Genomic DNA, 21,151 nt, shown 5'->3' on the forward strand with positions numbered 1-21,151 from the left:
TTGTTCTATATGAAGCGCTTAAGCATAAGTGCTATATGAGAACACATCATTGTCGTTTGACCTTGGACGTCTGCTTGCATTCACAGTGATTCGATAATATGGGCCTATACGTACTGATATTAACGATGTGTATGGTGATCCATTCTTGTATGAAATGTACATCACTTTACAGTGATATCGTAACCATATTTTTTGTAGTGTACTCAGAAACAATGCTATGTGATGCCACTTCCTGTTTTGTCGTGGGGTGAAAGGTCGTGTTTCATTGCTTCCTGTGATGTCACTTTGGGATGGGTCAAATGACATCACTTCCTGTGATATCATCAAGGGTCAGGTGATGTCACCTCCACTACCCCAGGCATTTTGGTTAAAATATCGTCCCTGCCAGTGCATAATCCACGAAGATATTGCCCACAGATACGGGCAAAGAAAAAGCCGAACCAAACAGCCACCTTGAAGGCTTTACATTTTGTTTTGAACTCTATAGTTTCAGTTTTTGAAATGTTGAAGTCAGAAGTTCAATCACAGGCGGGCACACTCTTGGAAGTGATGAACTAGGCAGCGTCCTGTGAATCTACGCTGGTGGGGTTGGTCTCGACTATTAATACCAACACAACCCTACCACTTAGAGATCTACAGCTAGAAGTGGTTAAGCAAAGCCTCGATATCTCCTCTATACAGTTTATGTTAAGCAACAACAACAAAATAGAAGAAAACAGACTCCTGGGAGAAGCAATTCAACTTCTGAAAGATAATTCTGCCTTACAGGCATTGGAAGAAAAGGGGGATATCATCTGAGACCAGCCTCTCTCAGAATCAGTACTGGAGGAACTTCGGAAACTGGCGAATGTAGCAGAGGGGTGGGGGGACTGGAAACCACTGGGGTGATGATACAAACACAACCTGCAATGGCAACAGAAAAGCAGGTAGATGTTGTACTTGAGTGGCAACCTGCATATTGCCAGAGATCAAGAGGCAGAAGGAACATGAGAAAACGTCAAGCAGGAAGGGAAAGGTCAAAAGTGGTGCAATCAAAATCAAAGAGGACTCGGAAAAAAGGGAAAAGCCAAAGCACCTCTTCCAAAGCTGCATTAGCTTTGGCCACTCATCAGCAAGAATTATCCGTTCTTAGCCACAAAGAGGATGCAGTAACTCCAGCAGATGGTTCTCAAGCTGTTACTGACCAACCGGAAAAAACTGGAGAACCAAAAGAGAGGAAAACTCAGAAAAAGACCAAGAAAGGCATGAAAGAGACCAAAAGCAGACCGTGCTCTAGCACAGATGAGACTTTCAAAATTATGAATATAAGTATTGGCCTTCAAACAGATCTAAAACATAGGCAATGCAGCAACTTAGAGGGTGGTTTGGATGAGAATAATTTGAGAGATTCAAAAGCTGAAGAAAATCATCAGAGCACCAACTCCTTAGTTGTAATTTTAATTTGCCAAAAGAATACATCTTTGAGCAAAACAAAATGGGCACCCATTTTCTTACAAAAAAACTATCCTTTGTTGCAAAAGAATAACAATCCACCATCTATATGCAGTCCAACTTAAAAGTGGCTCCAATTCTCTTAGCAACTAGAAAAAAGAATTCTACAGAAGGTCTAGCAGATCAAACATCTTCAATGGCCGACAAAGTTCTGGATCCTGTCCAACTAAAGTCAACAAAAACAGACTGTATACATAATGGCCATGGGAAATGTGTGTCGCGCATCGCTCAATCCAGCCAAGAAAATTATGGTCCTGCACCTCATGCAATGGCCAAAGCATCTGTACCACCAACAACAAAGGTTTTAAAAGACTATGCTATCCCCAAGAGTGTGGTTAAGACTTATTTCCAATGTCATCACTGAGTTGCTCTGCGATCTTGGGAATAGTCAAAAAAGTGAAAAATGTGTTTCTGCTCTCATCAGATGATATTGAAAGTGTAACATTTCCCTTGGCCCAAGACCCTTTTCTTGTGGAAGTGGCTTTTACTTCATCCAATGGAAAGAATTATATTTTAAGTGAATTGAGAGAACTAGAAATCTATGGTCTCGATGTTTCAATCAGTGAGTCTCGGGGTAACTCCAGAGAATGTTGTATTACCACAGAGCCCACCAGAAAAAAATCTTGTAAGGGAGAGATATTCCCAGGAGTCTAAAAAAGAAGCGTATAAAAGCGTAAGGAAAGAGCAGAACCCACAGGAAAGTGCGTTATCCCTCCTGCCAGAAATCCTCTCCCAAGTTCTACAGAAACTGGGTGAAGGTACCCAGCAGCTTTAGAAAAAGGGGTATTAATGTAGTTAGTTGGAACACTAACCATGGCTCCAGTACCATTAAGGCAAAAGGCATGCAGGAATATTTGTTTGATCTAGGAGATATAGTGCAACTGCAAGAGACATGGTTAGTTTAGTGTACCCCCTGAATATAGAAAGGTTCACTGTGCTAGGTCGACCAGCATTACAAAAAGCAAAAGGTAGACCCTCGGGGCGCTCCTGATAGCCCTAAAAAAAACAAACAAAAAAAAATAAATCAAACCAAAAAAACATAGTTCCCATTTGTGAAAATGCTATTGGTATTCAGGCTTGTAGAGCTCAACTTGGATAATAATCAACATTTATTGGAACCCTGCTGGCTCAAAACGGCATCTTTTTCTTGATAACTTGGGGTCATTGCTGGAACTCGACTCAGTGAAATAGTAACATCATTTTAGCTGGTGACCTAAACACAGATTGCTCGCGATCTAACATTTGATTCTACTGCAAAAAAGTTAAAAAATGGGATATTGTGGTTGCACTTCATGGAACACTGGGACCTAAAGATGGTAATTGGTAGTATGGAGCGAGATTCGGGGGCATCTACAACGTGGCATAGTGGCGATTCCTCTTCAACCCTAGATTATATTTTTGTCTCCCAATATCTGCACACGGTCCCCTCCGTCATGGCAATAAAGCACGATGGGGGGAGCGATCATAGTGGATTGGAGCTTTCCTTCCCTGACCTCTGCATCTCCTCAAGTGTTAATGAACAGCAGTTAAAGGGGAAAATTAGGTTGGTAAAATATAAACATTAAGGCGCAAACCTAAAAACGCAGCTGAAAAAGACTCCAAGGAGCATTTGGGAGACCGAATGCCAGCCACAAAAATTCACCAAGTTCCTCGGGGTCACCTCAGCCCCCAGTGAGTCAGTAGGGAACAACAACACGTTCATGCATTCGATGAAGACAGAAAAAAAAAAAAAAAATACATTTTAAAAAAAAAGAGCATAGAAGGGCCGTGCGAGAAATTAAGTTAGCAGGCCTTCCACCTGAGGCATATAAAGTAGAAATTAGCAAAGAAAAAAAAAAAAAAAAAACTATAACTCATGGTCGTTTCTTCAAAAAGCCCCCCGAATGCAAAACGATGGGGAGCGGGTGTTGAGAATGCTCAAAAAAAATCAACACAAAAAATGTCTGGGCAGTAATCAGTCAATTTGAGGGTGGAACTGCCAGTTCTTTATGCAATCTAGTCTCCGAAAGAGGGTGGGTGGAGTACCTATGCGAAATCTTTAAAGACACTAGTGGTTCCCAATTTGTATGCAAACCGAATACATCTTGGCAACTTAATTTTGATGAAAGGGATATCGAAGCGATAATAGCTAAATCTTCGACCTCAAAAGCAGCAGGTCCTAATGGCCTGACATATCAAATACTTCAAAATGAGCCAAAAATGTGGGCACATGTATTACTCTGCCTATTTAGAGAAATCCTTAAGAGACGTTTGTTTCCAGCATCTTGGAAGACCGCAATGGTCATTCAGTTTTTCAAGAATAGGGATCGTCGAGCAGCAGCAGACTATCGACCTATAGCTCTGCTCGACATAGAAAGGAAGATCTTCATGAAGCTTTTGCTAAGGTAAAGGTCACAGTGGGTAGAAGATCGAAATATCTTGTCTCGCTTCCAAACAGGATTTCGAAAAGGCATGTCAACAACATTAAATGGCCTGATCCTCAAACCAGTGAGTGAGCAGGCAGGAGGAAGTTTATCGCTGCCCCTGTATGGAGCATGGGTTGATCTATCAAAAGCCTTTGACCAAGTAGACAGGGCTCTACTTGGTGTAAACTGAGACATTGGGGTTTACCTGAAACACTTCTAGCAATACTGGTGGAGTTACACAAAGAAACTAAGTTAAGAGTTGACTTGGACCAGCTGGGGCACCTTTCGGAAATCACCAAGGTAGAAAGGGGAGTAAGGCAAGCGTGCCTAGGTGTTACGCTCACCTGGTATCCACGGGGACGCCACCCAGCCGTGGTTAGATGATTTGCACTCTCGAACCCTCTCCCGGTCCCTTGGTAAGGCCTCTGGTTAAAGATGGCTCTTAATATTGTAAAAGGTGGAATCTACGTCCTGCTCCTCGTGGCAGGGGCGCGTCGATGTGGGGAGCGAGCAGCAACCAAGTTACTTCACTGGTGCAAGCCCCTCTGTGGGAATCCAGGCCTGCTGCGACTCTGTAAGTTTGCTGCTGTACAGTCTTTATATGCAGTTCTTATGTTCCTCTTAGTTTGAATAATAATGTCTTGCTTCTTTCCTTTTAGGTATGGAAAGGTATTTTGGTGTTGTCATGCAGTTTGAAAGGAGCATGGGCCGGTAGGCGAAAGTGCGGTGTGCGCGATGCTGTCCTGTGAGTAATGCGCGATGCGCTGTGCTGTTTCGCCTTTTATATATGCTAACCTGTGTCTTTATTCTCCTGGCAGGTTGAGATGTTTCTCGCCGAGCGCCGTAATGTTCCAGCAATGATACTGACCAGGAGATGACTACCCAGGTAAGAATTGTGTGGCTTTCTTCATTCCGGAGGAAATGTGAGAAAACGCTTACTAATGCCGTCTTTCTTTCTCCTCTTTCCAGGTTATGGTATTCCAGGATACATGCGGTGCCGGATGATGGAGTTCGTACCTTCAGGTGAGTGGAACTGAAGTTGGCGATGGATTCAAGACAGGATACTGTTCCAGGTAAGTTTTGTAGTGTTCTTTCCCTCTCTGCAGGTCCTTGGTTTCAAGTAAGCTGGCATCAAAGAACTGGACACGGTGAGCGTTACGCTGCCCACAGCAGAATAACGCAGAGCATGTTCTGCTGTTTGGGTGCGGTTTAAATAGTCTCAGGTAAAGTAGTCCCAGGCCTGCCACACCCAAAAGACAAGACCGCATAGCTCAGTTCCTTGTAACTGAGCTATGTGTGTGACTCCATGTTGGCTGAACCCTCCCCTCAACCCCTCCTCTCCCCTCCCCTCCCCCCTGGTTAAATAGTCCTAAGTAAATAGTCCCATTCTAATGTTGGTCTTCATGATGTTTATGAGCCTGGCGCCAAAGGCGCCAGGCGTGACTCCAAGAGAGTCTTGGATGAGGTTTTAAAGCCTTTGACCTGGCCCTAACTGGAAGGCTGACTTGCCAGTGAGGGTAAGGGTCATGACACTAGGGGCCCCACTTTTTTTCAACCTCTTCCTGGCAGACATGGGGATCTCTCTGGAACCGTCTGCATTGGCCAGTCCAGTGTTGAATGGAAGAAAGATCTTTTGGCTGGCCTATGCAGACGATGTTAGATGGAACACCAATTGGGCTTCAGAGTTTGGGCCTCAGCGAGTGAGTATGCAGGAATCAACAAGCTCTCAATAAATTCTGCTAAGTCAAACATCATGATATTCAAACATCCCCAAACAAAAGTTTACTCAAACTGGGAACTAGATGGTCAAAAGATCCAAAGGGTAGAGGTGGTTACGTACTTGGGATATAATATCCATGCTTCTTCCGCCTTTTTTAATGTTGAGACTGAGGTTGCAGAGAAGATAGCTCAGGGTGCAGCACAAATGCTTAAACTGAATCATAATTTTTGTAAATTCTCGATCTCTCCGTTGGTCAGATATTATCTGGCAAAAATAGTTGTTATTCTTTATGGGTTGGAGGCCAGATCACGGCTCTGGTTTATCGACTGGGATATATTCGAAGGTCGGCTACGGAAGAGGGCATTAGGTCTCCCTGCCTGCACACCCAATTGGAGTCTTAGATTTGAACTTGGCTTAAAATCTTATGGCAAACTGGAAACTAATTTCCTTATATCGGGAGAACATTATTGGAAAAGAGAACTCTATAGGGCGGCATAAAATATGTCAAATTCTAGATCTGCAATTTTGTCATCATTGGAAAGTAAGGTAATGGAATCCCATTCCAAAACTGACCTCGGTATAGAAACGCTCTTCTGCAATCTGTTGAAAATTAAGAAGGAACTAGAGTTTGACTGGTTAGAGACAATTGAGAATGTTCTCTCCTGCAAACCCCTTTTTAAGGGGCGAGAAAAAAACTGGGTTGCCTTACAAGCTTCCTCGCCAAATTCCTGGATAGCTCGTTACATAATAATTTCTTAAGAATAACGCTGAACCTGGTGCATTGTGGAGAAGTATTGGAAAGGCAAAAGCAAGGAGACAGAGTAAAACAGCTATGCACAGTTCCTATCAATCCAGCAAAGCAAACACTTGGGCATCTGCTGATGGAGTGTGAAGGCACATGGAACTCATGCCTAGCACTCTTTGGGAGCTTTGTGCATCACAAAGAAAACCTCCTCAGGATTTATTTGGGATAGTTTAAAAACCGGGCTCTAGCACCGCATTAACATCTGCGGTGGTACGAGCATTGCAAAAACAGCAAAAGAAAACAAACAGAACACAGAGTGCTCCAATGAAGTATTACTCTGAGGTTGATGTGTACGCTGTCTAATGCTTTGTTGACATCACGTGTGGTAATTAATCCACCTCCTAAGACTTGGTTTAAGTGTTCAAATTAATTTAATTAATTCTGTGTATGGTTTTTCTTTTGCTGTCTTTGTGACTGTGGTTTATCATTTACCAACCAAGATTTTGAGTCTACTGAAATGAATATTACACCGAATGGTGTCGAACATTGTGTTCTGCCTGCCATTTGTGTGTTGTAATAGGAGTTTAAATTATTGTAACAAGATTGCATATTTTGCACATTTTGACACCTTTGGGTGCCAACTACACCTTCTAGGTATCTGCACTTAGGGATATTTTATATTGTTTTTTTATGATGTTTTACTGAATTGTGTTTTATAATTATGTATTAAAAATATTCGTGATAATGTCAAGTTAGAGTGGTATAATTTTCCCTGCACTTGTTTGTAATTGTTCTGTGATGCCAAATTTTGAAAGGTGACACACACCACCGAGTCTAGCGATTTTTCTTACCTTACCTGACGAGACAGGGAGTTTGTTTTATATTGTCATAATATTGTTTACTCCCCTCTCGTAGCCTCCTGATATCCCCCACTTTTTTAAATCAGTGGTCCTTACATTTTTCAGTGCGCTCTTGTGCTCCCATTTTATGTGTCAGAGGCTTCTCCAGCCATGTTTATTCCTTTGTAATCTATCACTTCAGATGTATTTCTATTAATAAAGACAGAACCACAAGTACAAGAATAGAAATAAATGAAACCAGGACTGAATTAGCAACTCGCACATATATCGGACAACTGCAGAGCTTGGATTGGTGTGATCCAGGTCATTATAAATTAAACAATATATAGTCTTGAATTAATAGCAAAACAAAGCTGGAGACTATTCAGAGGTGGTGTTGCAGCATGCAGGACTCAAGGCAGAGTAATACAAAATGTTGGTTTGTGGTCGTTTGCCTCCAAGTAGGGTAGATGGCTTAAAGCACTGAGGAAAAGGAGGAGTGTGTGCAAAAAGAATTTCAGATCACTTGGTGAGTTTAGCAGCGGTGGCAGATATCTATATCTAAATTTACAGAGCACATGCATCTCAACCTGGTAACTAGCTCCCTTGGTATGATGCTTTTTGCAAAATTGATGTAACCTGCAAGACAGTCGGATATCTAACTGGGTAACGCAGCTGATGCTTAATCTTTGCAAAGTGCAGGTCTCAGATCGGTTTTCCATCAAGAAAACAGCTTTTCTGACAGTGCCCACTCAGTTGAATTCCCTTTCCATGCACACAAAAAGCACACATGAAAATTGGGCTAAATTAATACTCAGTCTAGAAAATGTAATGATTTATAAATAATTTCTGTTTCCACCCTACGGTTATATGTGTGCGCCTGAGGATTCTTCATAGAAATCCTTAATCATTTGTCACTTCAAGATCTTGATAGGTGGTGGGGCATTGATAACGGGGAATGTGCATGTTTGATATGATCAGATTTAAATACAGTTTTAATTAATATTGGATCTGAGGCTCTGCGCAAGCTTAGTTGCTCCAGGTTTGAAATATAGGTGTGCATGCACTAGGTGCCAATATTATTATGGGGCAAGTTGAGGGGATTGGCAGTTCCACATAGGATGATATAAGATACTGCAATGAAAATTAACAAAAGCTCTTCAGTTTCACTTTATTTATTTTGTTAGTTATACATTGTAACACTAGTCCCTCATGAAATGTTGACAAAAGGACTGAAATAAAGTAGTGGATAATTACTGACTCACAAGGCACTAGTCCCCTTTTAACTAGCTGCGACTGAAGGAATGGGATGGGAAGAGCGACACTTAAATGTAAGCAATAAAGGCTGCATTTTCTTTGCAGCACGGACCTAAATAAGTCAACAGTGCCGGGCAAGAAATTAGCAAAAATGTAATATTGCATTGTAAATTGCGATGCCATAGCGCTTAATTTTTTGCATGACCATATATATTAAAGCAAATGCAAGTATAGGGGCATAATAACCTTATTCCAAAAGTAGATGACCTTTACAGTTAAGGCAGACTATAAACTCAACCACTGGTAATGTAATAAACATATCAAGATTAAGGGTCCCCACAACTTACTCTACCCATCCTGCAAAGCCTTGACCACAATGAAAGGGAGAGGAAATGAGGGAGGGGGGTAGGTAAGCGACAAGAACATTAGAAACCACCAACCTTCCCTCCATATATTATAGTATAACTATTAATAATGCGATTCCACTGCGGTCACAACACTGGCTACCGGATGTAATAACCAAAAACACAGAAAGGATGGCACATTGTTAGGCAGGAGGTTCTGAAGCTTGAACCCTGCATACTGTCACTGACTCAAGAAAGACTTCAGGTAGCTTGCCCATGAGGGAGGTAGAGTACAATTAGTCTGTGTGAAACAGGCAGCTGCCTCACTCTTGCTCTGCTTGTAATAATCCTCCTTGCCCGGTCGTGCCCTCGCCCGTCGTTTTCCTTTCGAGATCTGGCAGCTTTTTCTTGCGTTAAGTTCCATGCTACACATACCCTTTTCTTGAGAAAGATGATACCGTTCAGTCTACGCCAAAGTCGATATACATAGCGTGAAGGGTCCCTCTTCAATCTGCTGAGTGGACTTGGAGCTCCTGTGAGAAGAAGACCAATATATCACTTAGATATACGACATTAGTGTGTAGAAATAAACAGGAGAAGACGCAGTCCATAAATCTTTGTAAAACAGCCAGAACATTGTTAAATCCAACAGGGCATCACCTGATATTGAAAGTGACCAATGGGGTTTCTGAAGGCAGTCTTCCAATCTTTGATGCGGATTAGATGGTGCACTCCTCTGAAGTCTAACTTAACTGAATATCCGGGCAGAGCGGACTGCTTCCAAGATGTCTTGTTATCAATAGAAGAGGATATTTATCCTTTATTTTATCGTGATGCAGTTTAGCCATTGATAGTCAATGCAAGGTCTCAACTCAAGAGGTATTTCTTTTGGAATACAAAAAGTAAAGCGCTCCCAGGAAACTTTGACTGTTGTTATTAATCCATTTTTTTTAAATGTTCCTGCAGGGCTAGATTTTTAGAGGGGCAAAACAAAAACATACAGTTAAATGGCACTGTAGATCTTGGGATTAAATTAATGGCACAGTCCTCCATTCAATAAGTGGATAAGGCTGGGTCGTTGTGCTTTTAGAAGAATATTTTTAAAAAACAGTTGGTACTTCGTTATGTATCACAAGCAAGGGAATCGGAGTTTCTTGATCCGTTTCCGTGTAATATGGTCTTGATTGCGGTTAAAACAAGAAATGAGAGACGCAGAATTCAGAGCCCAAAAACAGAGCGTGCTTTACAATTGAATAAAACATTGTGTAGGACCAGCCATAGCATGCCCACAATTACCAAAAAAAAATGTGCGGCTTCAATAATCGAACGCGGCTCGCTCAGTATGCCGATATATGGTCATAAGCAGCTCTTCAGTGCTCGTCTATGGGTCCACTAGCCAGTGGGCAACTGCTGACTTTCCAGTGGTTCCACTTATTGTGCTTTGGTTTTCGCTCTGAGTGCAATCCCCCATCATGTGGGCCCAGTCTTGATCGCTGAAAATACCAGCTGCTCTACAATCCAGAAGGGCTGGAATATATAGAGTTAACTCTGAACAGGGGTTTGTAGGTGGATCGTGAGAACCAACAGTGTGGCCCCTAGGTTTTCCGGAGAAGAATTGGAGGTTTGCAGGGACGTTGCGCTTTTATCCCGTACCAGCATCCCCTCTATGGCTGGGAGTTGGTCTTTCCTGCCTTCCTTGGGTCACGGGGAAGCAGGGGACACATAAAAACAAGATGACTTGCCGACCCACAAAACATGCATAGTCCTTTTGTTCTGTGACTTGTTCTTCTGTTAGGGGCCCCCAGGCTGCTCCACACTCCATGGGCTCTGGTGACTCAGCCGGTGGGTGGGGTAGCAGTAGTAGGCTTCTCACGAGAGCCCACAGACCTCAACCTTGTCTGTGTTTGTGCAATCTATAAATCTATTTGTAGTACCATGTTATCCAGGGTGTCAAAGCGGGCAAGTCTTGGTACTCAAGCGAACTATCTTTTAACTCGTCAGACAGCCCTCTACAGTATAGAGCAAAGCATGCCTCTTCTGGCCAAGCTGCGTTTTATCCCAGTTTTTGAATCTCGTAGTGTAGGTCAAAAACGTTCATGGATCCTTCAACCAAGTCTAGGAGGGTGCCCAAGGATGTGCAAGTAATTTCCGAATGTTTATAAAATGCATTCCTGGCCATATGGGTTATAAGAAAACCCACGTTGGCACGGTCAATCTGAAATGCCGCCTGACAAAAAGGAGACATATATAAATATATATTTTTTTTAAAGAATACTGTACAGGCTTTAAGAAATTCTTTTCCCTTCTTGGCATCTCATTAAAACTTATCTACACAGGGGATCCAAGATGGCCGCCTAGGGAGCAGGACGCGTCGCCCCGCGCTCCCGACCTGCGTTGTGAGTCGGACCCGTCCACAGTCTCAGCAGCCCTCCCCGGCGTCTGGACGGGTCACCGGTGCTCCCAGGAAGACCTCGTCTACCTCGGCTCATCGAATTTGCAGATGCCCCTGGAGCGGACTGAGGTCTGCGTGCCCGTGGTGTGAGGCCCTCCCGCGGCGGGGATCTGGAGTGTCCTGTTGAAGTGGGGGCCCGGGGCACCCTTCCTGTGGTTGGTGTTCTCCCCTCCCCCCCCGCGGATCCCGGTGGCCTGAACTGGGGGGATGTGGGGGGGGAGGTGGCTGTCAGCGGGCTGAGAGCCCCTCTCCCCTGGTCCCGGGAGCTCCGCCTGACTGGCGCGCCTTGGCCGTTGGGTCGGCTGGCATTGGAGGGTGCAGGGCCGGCCCGGGTCTGGGGCCTTCGTTTTGGACCTGGAGAGCCTGGAGTGGCCCCCTCCCCCTTAAGAGGATCGAGAGGCTGTGCGGGCGGACCGCTTCGATCCGCAGGGGGCTGGGCAAGTGAAACTTTTCAGCTCCCCCTCACGGGGACGTATCACCGACTGCGAGGAGGGCGGCAGGTGGACCAATGTTTCTCCAGGTCAGTGCTCGTTGAGGAGGGCGGGCTTCCTGTGTGGCGGTGGTGTGGGGCCCTCGGGGTCCGGAGCGGGCGGCGGCTCCCCTAGTTAACCATCATAGAGTCTTGCGTGGCAGGCGCTGAGGCGCCCCCCCCCATCATAATTCCTGTGCGCTGCCAGGGAGATTCAGAGGGTCTTGGCCTGCGGGGGCACTGACTGATCCTTGCCTTGTGGGGACGCACTTGCTTGGGGCCTTGCCCGGCTCGAGGTCGGCCCGCTCCTGCCACCCTTTGACCTGCTGTCCGGGAGTTGTTGTAGCGCTCTCAGGTGGATCTCTGGAGGTGGGGGGGGGTGTCGGTGCCCTTATCTGCCATGTCACAAATCAAGAGTAGAGACGGTCCACCCCAAGGGAAGACCCCCAAAAAGACACCGGAGGGCCCCCTCACGAAATTCTGGTCCAGGGAAGCAGATGTGGCCGAGGACACACAGGCCACCCAGGATTCCTCGGGGAGTGCCCCTGCAAGTTCTCGTGAGGGTCAAGATAGACCAATTACCCAAGCTATGCTCTTGCAGTTTATGGGGTAGCTTGTGGAGAAAATTACAGCTGCTGGCCAGCAGCAGATGGACAAGTTGCGCGAGGACCTGGCTGAAAATCTAAGGGACCTTAAAAGAGACATTAATAATATTGAGACAATTTGCTGGAGTCTCTGGCTATGGCCACGCAAAATCTGGAATGGCTGGCAGAAGATTTAGAGAACAGGTCGCGTAGGGCTAATATTAGAGTAAAATCCTTGCCGGAAGATGTTCAGGACCAGCAGCTAGGCCCGGTCTTGAAAGCTATATTTGTTGACTTGCTGGAAGCCAATCCAGACCCTGAAATGCAGTTCGACAGAGTCCACAGGGTAGGACCGCGTAAAGCTGAGCCAGGATTCAGACCGCAAGACGTTCTGGTTGCCTTTCATAGCTATGCTATGCTATGAAGGAGAAGATCATGGAAAGAGCGAGAAAGGCTACCTTTATCTCCTACAATGGCCAAGATATTTCGCTGTATCACGACCTGGCGAGGAGCACTCTAATCAAAAGGAGACGGATGGGTCCGGTCCTGTCCTTCTTAAGATCGCAGCATATCCGGTACAGATGGACCCACCCATTTGGTCTGTCCTTCACGTGGCAAGGTTCCCATCATAAGATCGCGTCCTGTGACCAAGGGAGGTCTTTGTTGGGCCTAGAAGAGCAGGCCCCACCCAAACTAGAGGGCGCAGAGGATCCTCCAGCTACTCGAAAGCCATGGGAATGGTCTACAGCCAGGCGTAGGAGAGGTCGCAAGAAACCTACAGATTTGGAGAGCGCAAAGACTTCAGCGGGCGGGACCACCGACCGGTTGACGGGGCAGGGTGGTTCTCCGTCAGTATCTTGAGACTTTCCTCGGTGGAGCTAGGTTAATGATTGGAGCCCGGGGAGGGCGTTATTAGCTGGTAGATGGGTTGTTTGAATGAGTTGTGAGGGAGGCGGGATGGGGGCGGGGGGTGGCCGGGACTCTTGGAATGGGGGAAGGGTTTCTCTGCGTTGGAAGTTTCCGGGTTGGTTAATGGGTTCGGCTCTTGTGGTGCATCACGAGGGGGGCTGAGGGCCAGTCGTTCCCACCTGGAGGGGGATTGGGTGAGGGAGGGGGAGGTGGGTAAGGGGGGTGGGAGAGGTTTTAGATCCAGGGTTCAGGGTGAGGAGCCTAGCTATGGCGCCCTTGACAGGAGCGCAAGATGTATACAAAAAAGGTAACTCTTGAGGAGCTGCATGCAGGGTTTTCCAGTATCAATTTAGCCCTCATAAATTGAGCTAATGACTAGTCCCAAGGTGGTAAAATTCCTTTCCCTAAATGTGAGTGGTCTCAATTCCCCGGTTAAGAGGCGAAGAGTCAAGAGGTTTCCCAAGAGAGAGCAGCCCCCGTAGTGGCCTTGCAAGAGACTCATGTGCACACCAAGGATTCTCATAGAATTAGATTTTGGGGATATTCCAAATTGGTACAGACCACGCAATCTAGCAAGAAAGGGGGGTCTTAATTGCAATACGAGACGGGTCTGGTCTTTCTATTAGGGACATGCAGAAGGATGGACAGGGACGCTATTTGGCTGTGGTGGTGGAGGGCAGGGACGAGATCTTCACGGTGGCGACTCTATACGCCCCAGATTAGGCCCAAGACGCCTTTCTACAAAAATCCCTTACGAGACTGTGGAATTTCGCAGTGGGTAACATAGCACTTATGGGGGACTTCAATCTGGCATGGGACCCTGCCGTAGACAGGAGCTCCGTATCGTAGGGGACTCGGAGTGGCCCATCAGGGGATCTGGTAAGGAAACTGAGGGATTTGGCCCTAGTGGACACTTGGCGGGAGCTTTATGGTCAAATGCAGGGGTTTACTTTCTACTCACATGCACACCGGTCTCATTCCCGGATAGATTATGCCTGGGTCTCGAAATCACTGCTAGGGAGGGTTACGGCATTGGAGATTGGAGCGATCACATTGGGCGATCACGCTCCTCTCACTCTGGTTATGGCAACCCCCAGGGGTCCCCCGTCCATCTGGAAATGGAGGTATCCAGTCTTGCTGTTTAGGGATCCGCTCTTGGTTGGAGAGGTGGAGAAGGAACTGGGAGATTACTCTCACAACAACAAGTGGGAAGACACTACCCCTCAGAACTGGTGGGACACTCTTAAGGCCACAATTAGGGGTAGGATCATTGCAATTAAAGCTAGCAGGGAACGGGAACTGAGGTTGGAGGAAACACGGTTGGAGGGGGGATGTCGGCAGCCATCAAAAAAGAATACAGAGCCGTGCGGGGTCAGTTAAACCTCATTCAAACAAGGGCGGCTAAACGTGGCCTCCTTCGTCAGCGACAAAGACATTACGTCAAAGGTAACAGAGCTGACCGTTTGCTGGCCAGAAGGTTACGTAAGGAAGCAGGCGATAAGACAATAACAAAAATAAAGGGTGAGGATGGAGTCTTGCTTACGTCAAACCCCGACATTGAAGCTCAATTTACTAAATTCTACACTGCCCTCTATAGCTCAAATTACCGATTGCGTAGACCAGGAGGCCTACCTGCAGAAGGTTAACGTCCAACGGTTGTCACAGGAGCATAAGGACGGGTTGGAGGCCGAGATCACGGCAGATGAGGTGAGGAGAGCTATTTCTAGCCTCCCGTCTGGCAAAGCCCCGGGCCCTGATGGGTTTGTCGTTGAGTTTTACAAGACCCATAGGGAATTTCTGATTCCAATTCTTACCAAACTTTTTAATTATATGGGGGCGACGGGCTTTCTTCCCAATTCTATGAATGAGGCCAAGGTAACTTTAATGCATAAACCAGGCAAGGACCCGACGGTCTGCGCATCTTTCCGTCCCATTGCTCTAATTAACGTGGACGCCAAGATCCATGCTAAGATTTTAGCTAACCGCCTGGAATCCATCCTTCCCAAGTTGATCCACCGTGACCAGTCGGGGTTTATAAAGGGCAGACAAACCTCAGATAATGTGAGACGGTTGGCACACCTGATTGAACAGTCTCAAAAGAAGAGCATACCGGCCCTTCTTTTAGCTATCGACGCCGAAAAGGCTTTCGATCGGGTTGAGTGGGGCTTCTGGTTTGCGGTCTTGGGTCGAATGGGGTTTGGCCTGGGTTTTATAACTCGGATAAGGGCGAACTACCGAAGCCCGGTCATACGTCTGGCTATTAATGGCCAAGTCTCTGCCCCGATACTGGTGGGAAGAGGTACCAAGCAGGGCTGTCCGATGTGTCCGCTCCTTTATGCTCTCCACCTCGAACCGTTCTTAGAGATGGTCAGAGGGGCGGAGGACATCAAGGGAATTCCATTTGAGGGAGAGATTCATAAGATTGCGGCCTTCACCGATGACATGATCTTTTCGTTGACCCACCCGAGCACCTCATTGTCGGCGGTGGGAAGAGAGCTTAACAGATTCGGGCAGGTAGCAGGTTTAAAAATTAATACCCATAAGTCTGAGCTGCTTCCCCTTACCTGGTCTTCGCCCGCCATTCAAGACCTCAGGAGGGTCTACGATTATAGGTGGGTGGACTCCTCTTCGAGGTACTTGGGGATCCAGTTGACCAAAGTGGTTGAGCACCTTTATGCAGCAAATTATCCCCCGCTTTTGCAGAAGGCGAAATCCAAGTTGGTGGATTGGGGTCCCCTGGAGATCTCTTGGTTGGGAAGAGTCAATACTTTAAGATGGCAATTCTTCTGCTCCTCCTTTATCACTTCGCGGCCCTTCCGATCCGTTTCCCTGCTTCTTTCTTTAGAGCCCTGCAGAAATTAACGAGTAGGTTCGTATGGAACCATAAGCGCCCAAGGGTATGAGCCTCCACGATGAAGGCATTGCCGGAAAGAGGGGGATTGGGGGAATCTGACTTCCGAATATACTATCTAGCAGCACAACTGAGGGTCATTAGAGACTGGCAAAGGGACGATAGAGGTAAGGTGTGGAGGTGGATGGACGGGGCAGTGGTGGGGAGGGACCTGGAGGGGCTTTTGTGGCTCCCAAAGCAAGACAGGCCAACCAGAATGTACTGTAGTACAATAACGTCAACAATAGGGGAGGACTGGGATCAGGCTGTAATGAGAGCTCCGATCACCTCCTTCCCATCCCCGTTCTCACCCGTGCATGGTAACCCGCAGTTCTCGCCTGCGGCTACATATGACCCACGTTTTGACCCTTGGTTTTCAGCTGGTTGTAGGATGCTGCGTGATATGCTAAAGGGGGAGGAGGTGAAGCAGTTTGAGCAGTGTAAGAGGGACTTTGGAGTGGGGGAAAAAGCAGAGATTCTCGTATCTCCAGATTAGGCACTGGCTCTCCCATCCATCAATAAAGCAGGCGGGTTCTCGCTCCCTTACCCCTTTTGAAAAGTTCCTAGATACTGAGTCGGGTGATAAGGGGTTAATTTCCTCCATTTACAGACTAATAAAGCGTGAGGAACCGATACACTCTAGGAACTGTATGAATAAATGGGCGCAAGATCTTGGGTCAGGCATTGAGGAACAGGAATGGCTTAGGCTATGGTCCCAAATCCCGAAACGTGCAAAGTCTATTCAAATTCGTGAGATCTGGGTGAAGCTCCTACTAAGATGGCACCGCACCCCCGTAGGCTTCATAAAATGTTCCCCACGGTTTCAAAGAAATGCTGGAGGGAATGTGGGGAGGTGGGTTCATGGTCTCACATATGGTGGGAGTGCCCGAAACTCGATGTGTTCAACAGGCTACGGCCCAGGTGCTGGGGCTTCGGGGATCCGGCGAGAGGGGGAGAAGATTGTTGGGCTTGAACGCGGTCTTCTCTAATCTGTCCTCTAAAGCAGATCGTCAATTATATGTGATAATGATGCAGTCTGCTGCTCTGGTCTTAGCTAGAAGGTGGAATTCGAAGGTCCCACCTCAGGAGCACGAGTGGGTTGCGAAGCTTTGGTCATTGGTTGCTATGGAATGGTTAACTTACTCGATCCAGGGTTGTCATAAGCGCTTTTACGCGGACTGGGCGAGTCTTCTATCATTTCTAAGGGAAGGTGCACGCCGGGCCTGGTGCCCCAAAGCGATGGAACTCTTGGGCATAATTCGCCCTCAAGACGAATCAGACTTGTGAATCTACCTTGACTGTTGTTTATGTTGCTAGTTCATTTGTTGACTTTGTTTTATCTCTGAACCTCTGGGATCTGGGAGGGAGGGGGTGGGGGAGGGGGGGGAATGCTTAGGGGCTAGGCTGTTGGTCTTGTTGCTCTTGTTTCTTTGCAAATTTGTAAATAGGCTGTTGGTCTTGTTGCTTTGCAAATTTGTTAATAAAAACTTATTGAAAAAAAAAAAAAAAAAAAAAGAAAACTTCTCTACACAGTTACCACAGGCCTGCATAGAGGGGAGTAGGACATCCCTGTGGGGAGGGGGGGGGGGGGGTTTGAACCTGATGTAAATATGCCTTCTCTGCATTTAGAGCCTGTACCTCCGGTGAGACACTTGACTGCCGGGACCAATTCTTGTAACTGATGTAGCCTTTCTTTTTAAAGACAGGTGGCTTTGACCATTTGATACCAAGGAGTTGTAGGCATTGCAGGCATAATGGTCGTCGTTCTGAAAATAATGCCAAAACCTCTCCCGTCTAGACTGACCCTCGCTTGTTCTAGCTGCAATTAATACATCATCCATTCTAGAGCTACAAAATCCCATATTTTCCCCACCCATTCACGATATGTTGGGACTTCTACTCCTTTCCAATTTTGAGCTATAAGTAGTAGAGCTGCTACGATTAAGATGGTAAGGGGTTTCCGCACTGCTTTTGCTTTACGTTTTTGCACCCTCCGATATCCCCAAAAAGAAGCTAATCGGTAAGTTAAAGTTATCCATTTTAAACACCGCCCGGGCAGACCATTTGACTTCAGCCCAAAAACACTCCTGTTTTGGACCAGACCACCATGTGTGTTAACATGTTCACCTGTGCCTGCCCCACCAATCTGCTGCGGTGCTGGGTATGGCGTCACCGACTCTTCCCTTATCTCTTCTTCACTTCAGCTTTTTGACTATTCCGCCTCTGCATTCCTCCCAAGGTCCCTGGGGAGACTGTTGGTCGGGGGTCTTTACTGAGAGATCATCTGGGGGAGGCCCCGCATCTGCAGGAGCCCCCTTCCTGTTTGTGTGCTGAGCAGAGCTCAGTGGGATACCTATACTCCCTGACTGCAGCCATCTTGGATCCCTTTCTTTGTTTTTCTGGCATCGCAATCCATCAGCGACTGGGCTGATCTCCATGTTCTGGCGGTTCTTGGAGAAGATTTAAGATCCAGTAAAGAAGAAAAAAAACAAAGATAGATGAAAAACCTTGAATCAGAAATTGGGAGGAAGGAGGCAAGGCAAGGTACTGCAGGCAGAGTAGAGCAAAAATCAGAAAATAGCAGGAATCAGCAAATAGCAGGAAGGAGACAAGATGATCCAGGAAGGTCCTGAACAGAGGTAAAGAGGGAGGGAACTAAAGAGTACAACGCTCCTTACTTCTCCGGGAAATCAGTCATAGGTCTCTGGGAAATCGGTTATAGTTCCCTTACTTAATGTGACCTGGAGTACCGTTCCAGGACGATATGAAAGTCCACTGACAAAAATTAAAGTTATTTTAATGCCATGCTTGCCTTTTCCCCAGGCAGTCACGCATCAATCTGGGAATTGCTGTAGGCGCCAGGGTGCTTGTGTAGGTAAAGAGGGATTTGCAGGTAATGGAGGGGCGTTATCAGTGGCTATAATTATGGGTATATCCATTCAGGAGGTGCAAATGGCGGGTTATGGGAAGGCTACATAAAGCTGCATGTTCCCGAGACTCTATCCTTGTGCTCTGGCTCTTTGATCCGTGGAGCCTGTGAACTGCAAAGAGTGTTCTCTCTTTCGGCTGCCAGGAGGCAGGGCTTAAAACCTCCAGAACACGTAGAGCGTGCGGGGTGTGCTGCGTTCCCGTGGTTCAGAGGTGCGGCTGGACTCAATCTCAACCCGGTTTGGAACTAAGCCTACTTCGATCGGATTCTGATCTCTGTACATAAAGGTACGTCCTTTTCAATTTCGCTACCACCATGCGTGGCTTACGTAGCAGGAAACTAAGGTCGGTCATCCGAGCCCGGGGAGCTATCTGAGGCCGACGGTAAGGCTGTCCCGCCTTCTTCTATGTTTTAAGCTGCTCAGGAGGCTTGTCCGCCCCCTTGTTCTCGGATCAATCAACAGCCTGCTTGCCGTTGTCGTTTACCCTATCACCCAAGGATGGGGGGGGGGGGGGGTTTGTACCCTCCAGTTGTGGCAGGACGCACCAAGGCTCCCAACCCAAATGAAGGTTATTCCTCCCTCACCCATGCCGATCCAGATCTACAGGAATGCCCCGGTTCGAACCTTATTTTGGATGTTTCAATTCTGGCGCCCGTCATCTCCTCGGAACTGGCTAAAAGGGTTTGCCTCTCCTTAGGGGTCTCTACACTACCGCATCAAGGCTATCTTTCATGCCCAGATCGTAATCGTGAGGAGGTCCAGTTATTAAGACCAAACACGGACCGTCACACCAGTGCCTTTTTGTCGGGATGGGGATTCCCCTTTGCACTCGCTGAGCTCTATGAATCGAGCCGATGCGCAGAGGTTCTTTGATCAACCTGCCCCCGATTTTTCCAACTGCTCTTCTCCCAAGTCTCAAAAGCACCTAAGCATTCCCACGATCAGCAGCCTTCATCTTTTTCTCCAACTCAACTTCCTTCTGACTCACGAGTAATTGATATGTTTGCATTTTCAAACTTGTTACATTAACTTTCACACTCCAGAGGGGTGCGTTCCCCATGCGCCCGACCGACCCCCCCCCATCCCCTGTCCGCCCCCCCACCAGTCCACCATACTCCGCAATAAATCGCCCCCTCCTCTTTATAGGTGAGTGTTTAAGCTGGGGTTCTGGCCTGGCCACGGTCTGTGTCTCTGCTTTGGGTATCGGGTTCCTCCATCGAGGACGATGTGTCATCTGCTGTTTCGTTGATTAGGAAAGCTACGAATGGGCCCCAAGTGTCAGGGGGCGAACATGTTGTGGAAGTGTTTTGATGAAATCGGACTCAACGTCTTGGCAGTATAGGATATCTTTCCGCCAGTCAGTCATCGTTGGGACCGGTCCCCGACCCCAGGTCATGGCGACTCTTCAGCGGGCCAGGGTTAGTAGTACTCCAGTTAGTTTCCTCACGGCTGGCGAGAGTTGTTGCGTCATTCCGAGAAGTGCCACCGTCGGGACAGGGTTGTGCTTCTTCCCCTATGATTGAAGAGGTGGTCTGAAGGACCTGGGTCCAAAAAGGTAGTATCTTGGGACAGTCCTATGCGAGGTGTATAAAGTCTGCTGCTGAGTTTCCACATCTTTCGCATTTCGCCAGTGAGTCCGATTGTTGTTTACTCTTTTTGGCAGGGGTGAAGTACGTCTGGTGAAGGAAGTTGAAGTGTATTGGCTTGAGGCGTGAGTTTAGCGCTATTTTTTGCGTTTGTCATAAAATGAATGACCATTCCTCCTCGGGGATTACAGCCTGAAAGGATTTTTCACCCCATCTAGTTTTCGTGCGTGGATTGATGGTTGCTGTGTCCGAAAGGATGGATCTGTAAATGGTTGAGACTGTCAGGAATACCCAGAGGAAGGCTCTCATTATCCTACACTTAAGGTCAAAAAGTCCCCACAACGCCAATACCATCGCAAAGCTTCAGCATCCACGTTACCATGGCGTGTTTGGCTGCCGCTCCACAAACAACGCTATCGCGCTTCATGGGGGGGGGGGGGGGGGGGGGGGGAGGAGTCACGTGCTCGTACGGCCACCCGTTAAAACACTTCCGGGTGACCGCACTCGCCGCTTCTGATTGTTTCAATCTT

General features: G+C 47.0%; 1 protein-coding gene across 1 annotated transcript in view; it reads right to left on the bottom strand.

Moving 5' to 3' along the window:
• The window catches only part of ITM2B (integral membrane protein 2B), a 250,086-nt gene that overhangs the window by 201,681 nt on the left and 27,254 nt on the right, over nucleotides 1–21,151 (bottom strand). The window lies entirely within an intron of this gene.

The sequence above is a fragment of the Ambystoma mexicanum genome, chromosome 7q (genome assembly GCF_040938575.1).
Source record: "Ambystoma mexicanum isolate Mex_15411 chromosome 7q, UKY_AmexF1_1, whole genome shotgun sequence".
Classification (NCBI taxonomy): domain Eukaryota; kingdom Metazoa; phylum Chordata; class Amphibia; order Caudata; family Ambystomatidae; genus Ambystoma; species Ambystoma mexicanum.